General features: G+C 42.7%; 1 protein-coding gene across 2 annotated transcripts in view; it reads right to left on the bottom strand.

The window, feature by feature from the left end:
- Positions 1-13,377, bottom strand: part of LOC134336786 (docking protein 5-like) — a 530,970-nt gene that overhangs the window by 15,130 nt on the left and 502,463 nt on the right. The gene's annotated exons all lie outside the window — the stretch shown is intronic.

Genomic DNA, 13,377 nt, shown 5'->3' with positions numbered 1-13,377 from the left:
ATGCTGGCCGACGGGGTCCTTCCTCAGGCTGCAGGCTAACATTGCTAACAGTATTCCCACATGCACTAAGAGCAGCTTCATCCACGTTCTCTTCCTCACTTGCTTCTTTCTGCATGTCACTTTCAATTAAGACACGCTCAGGCTGAGACACCACTGATTCCTGTGGATGAGGTCGTTTTCTCATAAAAAAATGATCCATTTTTCACACTAGCCAAAATAATGCACGTGCCAGGCCCACACTAGCTTGTAAAAGCACAATGTGTGTGTGTGTGTGTGTGTGTGTGTGTGTGTGTGTGTGGCATCTGTTAGTCTCGCGAGACCATGAATCTGCACCTGGATCTGCACCTATCAATCTCTCACATGAGTGAGAGTGAGTGACATCACCACCTTAAGTGATCTTAGATCAGCTTAACTGATCTGAGGATAGCAACGGCAAGACATTAGCAACGAATGAATAAGCAGAAGTGCAGAATGGATCTGACCTTAGACCAGCACAGTGTTTATAACTTTATTACTGTGTGGGTGCTATGGTAATTGGGGGCGCTGTTTCACTAGATCAACTGGAGAAACAAGCTGTATTCAAAACTATATACAGGAAGCAATGCAGCTGCAACTTGTATGTCAAATTTCAGTTAATTTCTTGGTGGTGCTATTGTAATTTCTGCCAGTGCTATAGCACCAGCTAGCACCACCTCAGCGCCGCCCCTGTCTGAGGTTTTGCCAACATCTGTCTCCACAACCTCTCTACTAACTGTTCTGGCACTCTGGTTCCCATCCCACTGCAACTCGAGTCTAAACCCCACTGTGCAGCATTAACAAAGTTTCCCGCTGGGATAATAGCCACCCTACAGTTCAGCTGCAAACTGCCCCTTCTGTACAGGTCTCATCTTCCCTGGAAGAGAGCCAAATGTTCCAACATTCTTATGCCTCCCCTCTTACACCAGCTCCTTAGCCACATATTAAGTTATTTAATCTTTGTATCTCTGGCCTCACTAGCACATGGCAAGAGTAATCTATCTTTGTATAGAATTACAACCCTGAGGTCTCAACTCTGGAGGTCCTGCCCTCACTGAACTTTTTGTGCAGATACTCGTCAGTCCTCCTACCCATGTCATTGCTAACTACCTGGTCCACAACTTCTGGCTGTTCGCATGCTGAGGATGCAATCCAGAATATCCCGGACCCTGGCACCCAGGAGGCAACATACCATCCAGTAATCTCGTTCTCACCCACAGAACCTCCTATCTGTTCCCTAGCTAATGAATCCCCTATCGCCATAGCATGCCTTTTCTCCCCACTTCCCTTCTTAGTCAAGCGCCAGAGTCCCAAACACTGTGACTTTCCTCTGTTTGGTCATCCCCTCCTCCTCACCTCAACAAAATCCAAAATGATACACCTATTTGAGGGGGTTGGCCACAGGGGTACTCTGCACTGGTTCCTTTACTGCTTTCTACTTCCTGACTGTCACCCAGTCTCCTGTGTCCTGCACCTTGGGTGTAATTACTTCTCTATATGTTCTATTCATCACCCCTTCAGCCTCCTAAATAAACTAGAGTTCATACAGTTCCAGCTCCAACTCCTTAATGTGGATTGTTAGAAGGCACTCCTCACAATTGTAGTCACCCTGTCTCCCTGTCTTCCCACATCCGGCAAGAGGAACATTCAGCTATCCTGCCTGGAATCTCTACTATCCTATCTGTGCAGATATAAAGAAGGGTAGGGAAAAATATCTTAACCTAGCACCTTGGTTTTCTTTGCCTTCTTTGACTGAAGCCTATCGTTGTTGAAACCTTGAAGAGCTAAAGCCTTAAGATCACCACTCTGACTCTGCCCACTCTGATGATGGCCGCTGGTTAAAGCTCTTTTTCACTGTACTGACCCACTGCTACCTTTTGTACTTGGCAATGTACCTGATTGAAGTCCCTTCCACTCAATTCCAATTCTAGATTGGCCGCTGTTCAAAACTCTTTTTCGCTATAATAGCCCGCTGCTGCCTTCTGTACAGTATAAAGTGTAATTCTGTTTACCAATTGCAGGAGCATATTTATGCTTTCAAGGAATGGTGATGTTTTTGTACTTTCCTGAGTCTAACTGATCAGTCAAGTACAACAGATGACAGGCTTAATTTTCTTGTTGTCTAACTTTGTAGAAAGTGAACACTCATGATGTGTTTAAACAATGTTCCATTTTGGTATAAACTGATCAAAGGCAGCAGTGTGGATTTTGTTCTTTCTTTATGAGACTGTCACCAAAATTACCTATTTTGTATTCTGGATTTCATCAATATCAGCACTAGGAAATAATCATTTCTTCTTTTCTGAGCTGTAAATCAATTTGGTAAATGAGAACCTTTTCGACAAAGGAAATAAAATGGCAATTTCAAGTTAACACCCTGTATTTCCTTCTGCTTCAATATGCAAGAGATCTTGATTCAGTTTTCAATAATAGAAAATGGCTTTGGTGTGAAACAAATGTCCCTGCTATAACTTGTTCCATTATTTTATTAGATTTCCCATTGTGCGAGATTTTCAATGCAGCAATTACAGACACTCCATTATTTCTGTACAGCAATCTCACAATACCACCCATGCCCCTCAATTCATCAACCCCATCACTTTTCTACTTTTCCTTCAGTGTTTTCCTATCATTATTCTGAAATGTCATACTATTTTTCCGCATTTATTTTTTAAAAAGTTTATATCATTCAAGCTTTTGTCTAAAAATAATTAACATACACTTAATAGTGGAGACATTTCTCCTGTTTTCAATATACCTGTCTTACTTTTCATTGCCACAAGGTGTCCCCATCAGTCAGAATGCACATGGATTGCAACTTCAGCCTAACTCATAGAGTAATATTGGAATGCAGCAAGGACGCAGGTCTTTTAGCTACCCAATCTAAATGAAACAACACCCATTTACACAGTTCCTACACCAGTCCAAGTTCATCCAACCTCCATCCCCCATCTGATCTGACCAATCTGTAAGTATTTGGGACGTGGAGGGAAACTGGAGCGGCTGGAGGATTAAATGCAGTTAACAGACAGCGCACAGACCATGCCAGAGGTCAGGATTGAACCAGGTCTGCTGAAACTCTGAGGGAGCTGCATAGCTTGTTACACCACAGGGGCATTTCCAATTCCACGTTTACATTAAACAAAGTAGTATTGTTTATTTTTCTCCGCATTGCTTAGCAGGTTACTTGTCATAAATATAGTTGAGAATCAAAACAGGCTTGTGGTATGATACAGGATGTGGAACTGTGCAGTTCCATCACGTTGTGAACTTAATACATGCTGAGAATATCTTGTCAAAGATTTATATTAATATCTAATATCTTAGTGTGATCACAGCCTTTAGAATTCATACCTGTGCTATTTTCCAAACTACTAGAACCATCATACATCAGCAATGCAATTAGGGAGATAAAAGATGAAGGTTTTTCCAAAATTTATTCTATTCTCCAGCAGTAAAAATGCTATCTAGCAGTATAATGCTTTTGTACAGTAGGTCAGTGACTTCTGCTCTGTTGTCAACTCCTTCTGTACTCACTTGTACGCACCCTTGGAGCCAACTCGTGCAATATAGACTCTGTAAGTTCCCAGTTCTCAGTTCTCAGACTGGGAATTCTGCCTACCAAGAGCATAGTCATAGTCATAGTCATAGTCATACTTTATTGATCCCGGGGGAAATTGTTTTTTGTTACAGTTGCACCATAAATAATAAATAGTAATAAAACCATAAATAGTTAAATAGTAATATGTAAATTATGCCAGGAAATAAGTCCAGGACCAGCCTATTACCTCGGGGGGTCTGACCCTCCAAGGGAGGAGTTGCCAGTTAATGCAGTCTCAGTTAAAAGGAATCAGAGAGATTAGGTGCAAGTGGAAACTCAAGAAAGACATCAGCTGCAGGAGACCTGGAGTGACACAGAAAATGCTGGAAGAAATCAGTGGGTCAGGCTGCATCTGTGCAGAGAATGAGCAGTCAATGTTTCAGCCATTCTTCATAACTAGACAGAAAGAGGGGAGACAGCCAACATTAAAGTGGGAGGAAGGGCTGTAGAGAGACCTGGTGGGTAAGAGGTGAATCCAGGCGAGAGGGGAAGATAGGCAAGTAGGAGAGTGGGTGTGAAGTATGAAGCTGGAAGATGATAGATGGAGGTGCCAAAGGGCTGAGGTAGATGGAATCGGATAAGAGAGGATGTATGATGGCATAGAGAGAAGTAGGTGAGCAAGGGAACCAAAGGTAGGAATGTGTGGACACTGGATATATTGAGAGGGTGGGGGAGGTGAAAGAGAAGGTATTTTGGGGGATGGGGGCTACGAGATAAATGTAACCCTCAGGTTCGGCCTGCATGGGTTTGTCTGGGGGAGGCAGCCTCTGGTCCAGCCAAACAGAGAAATTTCATTTGTGTGGATGCTGCATGATGTGTTGGCCCGGTTCCAAATCTGAACCGCAAAATATCAGACAGTACACCATATACGATTAAACCACTGAACTTTATAAATCTTAATCTGCCTATAGGGTTAGTAAAGGAAGTATAAAGAAAAAGGGCTCATTTTAATGAAACAGTCTAAAGTGCACGCTGGAGCTCACGGAACCGTCCAGTTTTCCCCCATCGACCTCCTCTGAGCGTCGCTTGACCGTCAGACCCTCACTCCAAGTCCTCTCCGTCCAGCGGTCTACCAACTCTTTCCATTCGCGTCTTCTCTCCATCTCTCACCGACAAAAGACCTGCTCCCAGACCCGCAAAGAAAAACATGCCTCTCATTGGCTAGCATACATTCCAAAGCCCCCATTATCTCTAGTCATAACCCAAACATTGCTGCTACAGGAAAACCATTACCTTAGCAGTGAAACATTGCAGAGAGGTCATTACATTAGCAGTGAAACCTTACAGCGTGTTATATAAATGAAATGAAATGAAATGGGGAGAGACAAAGAGAAACGGTTGCTGGAATTAGGAAAAAAATATGTTCATGCCATCAGGTTAGAGACAATCAGTGAAGAAAATGACGTGCTGTTCCTCTTATTTGTATCTGACCTGAGCTGAGCAGTGGAGTAGTCTGTGGACAGACACGTTGGTGTGTAATGAGAAGTGAAATTAAAATGGTTTGCTGCCAGTTGATCTTGGCCATTATGTCGGAAAGAACAAAAGTATTTGATCAAGTGAGTCCTCAATCTATATTAGGTCTCACCAGTGTAGAGGATAATTGTATCTGGGAGCTCTGGATGCAATAAATGACACCAATGTGTTCACATTTGAAGGACTGCCTCATCTGGAAAGGCCCTGAGTGGTGGTGAGAGAGAGAAGATGTAGGGGCAAGTAAAATACTTGACACAGCTGCAAGGATAAGTGCGTGGAGAAGGACGAGAGGCAAGAGGGTCAGAGGGAAATGCAGGTATAATTGTAAGTAGATGCAAGTAGAAATTCTTTCAAAATTAAATAGTTTAAATCTCATATTGTTTTTGAGCCTTGGTGTGTTTTTCGGTGTCCCATCTTAAAAGCTTTAGAGTCATAATCATAGAGAGATAGAACACAGAACACAGAGGGTATGCCACAGCAACAAGCACTTTGGCCCTCAGTGTTGTGCTAAACCAGCTAAGGTAATGACACCAAATCCCTCAAATCCCTGCATATTCATGTGCCCATCTAAGAGCCACTTAAACACCTCTGTCCCAGCTGTCTCCACCACCGCGCCCGGAAGCACATTCCAGGCACCCACCACTCTCTGTGTAAAAATATTGCCTCACAAATCTATTTTTAACATTTTTTCCTCTTACCTTAAATGCATGCCTGTAGTATTGGACATTTCAACTTCGGCAAAAAAGATACTATCTGTCAAAAATAGCTACAGTGCCTATAAGAAGTATTTACTCTCCACCCTCTCCCACCCTATACAATAATCGTTGCCTGGGTGCTTCACCAGTCACCTCTTTATGGGAGAGTGGCAAAGAGACAGCTACTGTTGAAAAAAAACTCTCAGTCAGAGATTGCCAGAAGGCATGTAGGAGACTCTGAAGTCATTGGAAGAACGTTCTATGGCCTGATGAAACCAAAATTGAGCTCTTTAGCCATCAGACTAAATGCTATGCTTGGCATAAGCCAAACATCGTGCATCATCAAAAACACACCATCCCTGCCAGGAAACATGGTGGTGGCTGCATCATACTGTGGGGATACTTCACTGCAGCAGGCCCAGAAGGCTTGAGAAGGTAGAGGGTAAAATGAATGTGGCAAAGACGGCGGGTGGAGAAGATGGCGGCGCGACGCTGCGCGCGCAGCTCTCCAGTGAAATGATATTGTATTTGTTAAATAGGGTACCGTGCACAATTCTGATTTAATGGAGACAACCATGAGAAGCACGAAGGAACATCTGAAGTAACTTCTGAAATGCCCGGTTCGCTGCCGCTGCTACTGTGCGATCGAAAATCTCCGGAGAGAAGGCCCCAAAATCCTCGGTTTGCCTGCTGCTGGCGGCCGGGGCTGGGGTTGAAGCTATCGGCAGAGATGGTGCTCGGTGCTCGGTGTTGGAGGGCTGATCAGAGCTCGAAGTTATCGGACGACTCAGATTCGGACTGTGGTCGGGTATGGCAGGGAGAGTTTTCTTCCTTCTCCCATCTGCATGAGATGTGGACTTTTGAGAAACTTTGAACTTTTTTACTGTGCTCATGGCCTGTTCTTCATCAAGTTATGGTATTGCTTGCACTGTTGTAACTATATGTTATAATTATGTGTTTTTTGTCAGTTTTTCAGTCTTGGTCTGTCCTGTGTTTCTGACAATAAAAGAGGACTGTGAGTCATAATCTAATCTAATCTAAACTGCAGAGAAATTCTGTAGAAAACCTGATGCAGTAGAATATATTTTTCCTAGCAAGTCGACGACCCCAAGCATAAAGCCAAAGTTACACAGCAATGGCTTAAAAACAACAAAGTTAATGTCCAAGAGTGGCCAAGTCAGAGTCCAGACCTTAATGCAATTGAGAATTTGTGGTTGGACTTGAAAAGGGCTGTTCACTCATGATCCCCATGCAGACTCATAAAGCTTGAACAGTTTTGTAAAGAAGAATGGGGAAAAATTGCAGTGTCCAGGTGTGCAAAGCTGATAGAAACCTATCCACACAGACTCCAGGCTGTAGTTGATGCCAAAGGTGCGTCTACTAAATGCTGACTTGAAGGGGGTGAATACTTAATGCAATCGATTATTTTGTGTTTTATAGATCACTTTGCAGAGATCTGTTTTCACTTTGACATGAAAGAGTCTTTTTCCATTGATCAGCGTGAAAAAATCAAAATTAAATCCACTGCGATTCAGTGTCTTAACACAATAAAGCATGAAAATTTCCAAGAGAAGTGAACACTTATTATAGGCACTGTACATCTCTCATAATTTTTTAGACCTCTGTAAGATCTCCCCTTGGCCTCTGCTGCTCCAAAGAAAACTATTCACTATTAAAGATAAGTATGCCATTTACGTAAATTACCACTTTCTGAGAGTTATGGGGTTGGATAGCAAGATCCCCCTCTACACCAACAGATACAGTAAGGGAAGAGGGCAGAGCTTAGTCATGATGGCACTAAATGGCGACTCCTTCGCTTGCATCTTCGGCAACAGTTCTGTTTCCATCGTTAATATCTCTATTTTTCCCTATCAGGGTTCTTTTGAAGACCCTGACCTGAAGTTACACGCTGACTTCGGTTCTTTGCGGGAATGGGACCCACTCTCGGGGTTTCATGACTGGCCGTTATTCAACATGCCACGAATGCGGCCTAAAAGCTTAGCTGCACTTCGGAGGTCCGAGATCTCATGCTTTTTTTTGCTGGTGGGTGGAGGGGGGATTGTTGCTTGCTACCACTTACATGCGGGAGGGAAGGGAACTGTGTTGGGGGTGGACCTTTGGGGTTCTAACATTTAACTGTTATTCATTCTTTGGGGGAACTCCTCTGTTTTCGTGGATGATTGTGAAGAAAAAGCATTTCAGGATGTATATTGTATATATTTCTCTGACATTAAGTGTGCCTTTGAAACCTTTGAACCTTTGAAATAGGGCCTCTGGCTCATCAAATTCATTTCAAGTCACACTAATCCTACGTTAATCCCATGTTTTATTCTCCCTACAATCTCAGCAACTCCCTCCAGATTCTACCAATCACTGCAGGTGGTATACAATGACCAGTTAACATACCAATCCTCCTGTCTTCAGAATGTGGGATGAAACCTTAGCCACACTGCTTCTCAAGCACAGTCACAGAGGAAACCCATGTGGTCACTGGCAAACTCCACAAAGATAACCCCATAGGTCAGGTGCTCCATCTCTGGCACTGTGAGGTACCATTTCTACTACACCACTTTCTGACAAGTCCTATGTTCACCAAACAGTCAATAATAATGAGAACTTTGGCAAACGGCCAGAGGCGAATTTGGGAGTGGTGGGGAGAGAATAAGAGGAGAGTATGGAACAGCCTCGGCAGATAACATATCAGTTCTGCAAATCTAGGCATCTGCCAGCATTGAGACAGTCCCTGAGCTTACTATATCAAGGCTATGCTGGAGGAAACAGTGTGGCCCTAAACCAAGTAGGCAGCAGCCCTAGAGCAGCAGATCTGCCCAAGATCTGCCCTCTCTTCCCACTAATTAATACGTAAATTCCTCACATTTTTTTTCCATCTATTATTTGTAAAACAAGCCAAGGTTTAACCAAATGCAGGCACTGGAGCACTGCAACAGTACAGGATAAAGCAAAGTTTACCAACTAAATAACGTGTTATATGGATTCATTCATGTAATAAGAAACAGCCCACTGCAAAAGACCAAATATCAACCAGGTTAAACTCAGTACTGTCTAGTGTACAGATTTCCTGACAGATAAATAGTCAATTTTATGCTCTCATTAACAAATAGTGCAAAATCGTCCTTCTTTATTGAACAACGGGAGAGGTTATATTGTTTGAAATTTATTGTAATTTCCCCTCAAATATTTAAATTCCATTATAATGCCATTTAAGTGATAGCTGTATGCATGATTTGTGAAAGAAAATTTGATTCCTTTTAATGCAGCTTTAAATTGGATTGTGAAATGACGGCCAAACAGAATGCATTTCATTTAATTAATTATGTTATTTAGAAATAAATTAATTTCCAGGAGGATCTATGTACCATAAATTAACTGTGAGTTTTTATGCATCCATAAAAAATTAATAGCTGAACAAAGGATGTGTATGGAGAATAGTCTACTCATATCTCTTCCTCTTTATTCCTTTGCCTCTTTCTCAGCCTTCAACAAAAAGTATTGATTATTCTTTCTCCTGATCAAATACAAAATCACAGTTTCATGGAAATATTTTTTGAGTTTTAGAGAATAGGCTACAAAACTGTGAACCTATGAACCCAAGTGAAGAGAAGAGGCAAATTGGTATACCAGCATTCTCCAGAATGGCCTGGAAGGAGTATGGGCTAAGTGTGTTTACGTTTCACTGCCAAATATCATCAAATATATTTCTTCTGTGTTCAAAGGTGTTTAATTGCTATTTTAATTATTTCAACACAATATCGCGGGCTAAGGGACCTGTTCCCGTGCTCTACAGTTCTGCCTGAGGTTCAATATTTGAGAGAAGTCTGAGGGGAAGCATCTTAACTCAGTGGCTGGTGTTACTGTGGAATGAACTGCCATCTAGGTGGTAAATGTGGATTCAATTGTGAACACTTAAGAAAAGTTTGGATAGGTACATGGATTGAGGAGTACGGAAAGCTATGGTTTAGGTGCAGGTAGAACATAGAACAAAAAACACTTACAGCTCTTCAGCTCACAATGTTGTGCTGACCTTTTAACCTATTTACAAGATAAATATAACCTTTCTCTTCCCACAGAGCCCTCAATCTTTCCATCATTCATTTATCTACCTAAGATTTTCTTAAATGCCTCTAATATATCTCCCTCCATTACAACTCTTGGCAGGGCATTCCATGAATTCACCATTCTTTGTGTACAGAAATGGCATCTGACACCTGCCGATACTTTGCTTCAATCACCTTAAAATTATGAAATTGTGACCCCTAGTATTAGCTACACAGTACAGTGCAAAAGTATCTATAGCTGGGGCACCTAATACTTTCGCACAGTACTATATTTCTCAATGTGGAGCATAGAGTGAGTTTATAAATCTGGTGGGAGCAAAGGATGTTGGGATTGGAGAAGTGGCAAAGAAGGAGTGTCAGGGCAGGGCTTGGTTGGCGGCTGTGCAGAAACACTCAGCCTCAAGACACCAGGCATTTGATTCTAAACAATTGATTTATTGATCATTAAAGAATGTCTCCCTGGTGCTTTCTGCTCCCTTCCCTCTCCCTTCCCCTTTTGCCCAACCATGATTCCCGTCTCCCCCTTCCCACTCTCAGTCCACTGTGGAGACACATATCAGAATCTGGTTTATCATCATTCACATTTTGTCTGTCATGACATTTCTTTTTTTTTTGAGGAAGCAGTACAGTGCAATACATAAAATTACTACAGTACTGTGCAAAAGGCTTAGGTGCCCTAGCTATAGATACAGTATGTGCCAAAGACTTTTGCACAGCCCTGTATACGCCCTGTGAAAAAATCTCTAGCTATCCACTCAATCTATGCCTCTTAACATCTTGTTCACCTTTATCATGTCACCTCTCATCCTTCTTTGCTCCAAGTGCAAAGGCCTATCTCGCTCAGCCTACTACCTTCACTCATAATATGTGACATGACTGCATATACAGGGTTCCCCCGCCATCCGAAGGTAGAGCGTTCCTATGAAACGGTTTGTAAGCCGGAATGTCGTAAAGCGAGGAAGCAATTATCATTTATTTATATGGGGAAAATTTTGTGAGCGTTTGCAGACCCAAAAATAACCTACCAAATCATGCCAAATAACACATAAAACCTAAAATAACAGTAACATATAGTAAAAGCAGGAATGATATGATTAATACATGGCCTATATAAAGTAGAAATACTTTTCCACAATCATTGCAGCACTGTTCTCCATAGCAAAAATCTCACACAAGCGCTCTCAGCAAAAACACGCTCTCCAATAACCTTTAAGCTATGAAGCTGCCAAATCATACCAAATAACACATAAAAATACACAGCCGGTATAAAGTAGAAATAATGTATGTACAGTGTAGTATCACTTACCGGAATCGGGAAGACAGCTTGCCGAGCACACCGATGATGGTGAGTTAGACTGAGTTGTTGGAGTTTGGGGTAGTGCAGTGGCCCCCACCCTCTGGGCAGTGACCCGATACCAATCCGCAAAGCACGCAGGGGTACAGCGGTAGCCGGGAGGCACACACCACATCTTTAAGAAAAAAGCTGAAATAAACAAACTAATTCAATAGGTGCTGCCCAGCACGTAATTGTCGGCCCAGATCAGAGGCGATTTCCGATTGCGTCGCCTCTGATCTGGGCTGACATTTACGTGCCGGGCACATTTACGTTCACCAGATTGATTCCTGGGATGGCAGGAGTTTCATATGATGAAAGACTGGATGAACTAGGCTTATACTCGTTGGAATTTAGAAGATTGAGGGGGGATCTGATTGAAACGTGTAAAATCCTAAAGGGATTGGACAGGCTAGATGCAGGAAGATTGTTCCCGATGTTGGGGAAGTCCAGAATGAGGGGTCACAGTTTGAGGATAAAGGGGAAGCCTTTTAGGACCGAGATGCGGAAAAACTTCTTCATACAGAGAATGGTGAATCTGTGGAATTCTTTGCCACAGGAAACAGTCGAGGCCAGTTCATTGGCTATATTTAAGAGGGAGTTAGATATGGTCCTTGTGGCTAAAGAGATCAGGGGGTATGGAGAGAAGGCTGGTATCTGAGTTGGATGATCAGCCATGATCATACTGAACGGCAGTGCAGGCTCGAAGGGTCGAATGGCCTACTCCTGCACCTATTTTCTATGTTTCTATTAGCATGTTTATTTTGGCTTTTTCTTAAAGATGTGCTGTGTGCCTCCCAGCTACCGCTGCATTCTCCGCGAATCAATATCTGTCCGCAGCCTGGGGGTTGGGGTGGTGGGACACTGCGGTGTCATCTCATCACAATCTGTTTCCATTAGGGCAGGCAGGTCATCTTCTTCTATGTCTGCCTGCCTCGACATCAAAGGTCGTGGTTCGTCATCTGCTATGGCTGATGTGGAAGGCTTGCTTGATTGCTGAGCCTCGCACGTTTCTCTATCATACAGTTCTTAGTAAGCACTCAAAACATCTTGCAAATACTGTATGCCCTAAACCGACGTACCCTTTCAAAATTAAGGTCGTTCTTTATCATTGCAGTGAAAATCTCACGTAGTTGCTTCATGTTCAGTTCCTAGACGACTTCACTTTTGCTACTGAATTCGGTTTTGATTGTTATCCTTTCCTCTTCCAATTGCATCAGCTCTTCATCTATCAGTTCTTGTTCATGGGATGCCAAAACCTCTTCAACATCATCTTCGTCAACTTCCACGAGCCAAATTCCCTTTGTCCTTACTTCGTTCACCACGATCGAACCGCTTAATTATGTCTAGTTTTACGCTAAGTGTACACCCTTATGAGCTCTTTTAGGCTTTTCCGATATCTTAGAACTTATTTTGCTAACGGCTGCTCACAGGCACGTGTTTAAGCAATGCCAGCTAGAATGCCGTTCCGATTCCAGGCAGAGCGGCTGCTTGGGGCGCACGCTGATTTTTTTCGTGCGCTGATTTTCCCCGCATGTTGCCTTCAGTGAAAACACCTTCTGTTAGCGAATACAGGGAACTAATGTAGGTCTTTTGTAACAATGAGTTTTCGTAAAGCGAACATTCGAAAAGCGGGGGACACCTGTACACCATAAGGCGAGGTATTGCAGGCAAGGTTCACTGAATGATATGGATCATAATGTGTGAGTACAGTATCTGATAACACCATTTCCTTTACCTTTCTGAAAGCCAACTCACACTGCTTTGTTCATTATCGTTTCTCCGCGATCCAGTTTGGCAAGAATCTATTTTAGCGACTGACAAATCCTCACAAAGACTGCAGCTGTGACACATACTTTGGCCTTGGGGTATCTACCACCGCACAAATTTTCTCAGCACAATTGTGTCATTTTTGCACGTCAATAGTTTGTCCACAATAACTCACAGAACACTGGAGGAACTCAGCAGGCCAGGCAGCATCTATGGAGAAGAGTGCAGTCAACGTTTCGGGCTGAGACTTCACATGTGTTGCTTAGATTTACAGCATCTGGAAATTTTCTCTTGTTTCTGACTTGACCACAGTAAGTGATGCTTCGTTTAAAGAATTCACATTTGTTGCATTGTGCTTTGAGCCCATAACCTACTAATATTTTTATAACAAGGTGCAGCTGACTAAATTTATGT

The sequence above is a fragment of the Mobula hypostoma genome, chromosome 2 (assembly GCF_963921235.1).
Source record: "Mobula hypostoma chromosome 2, sMobHyp1.1, whole genome shotgun sequence".
NCBI lineage: Eukaryota > Metazoa > Chordata > Chondrichthyes > Myliobatiformes > Myliobatidae > Mobula > Mobula hypostoma.
This window is presented reverse-complemented; position numbering and strand designations above follow the sequence as displayed.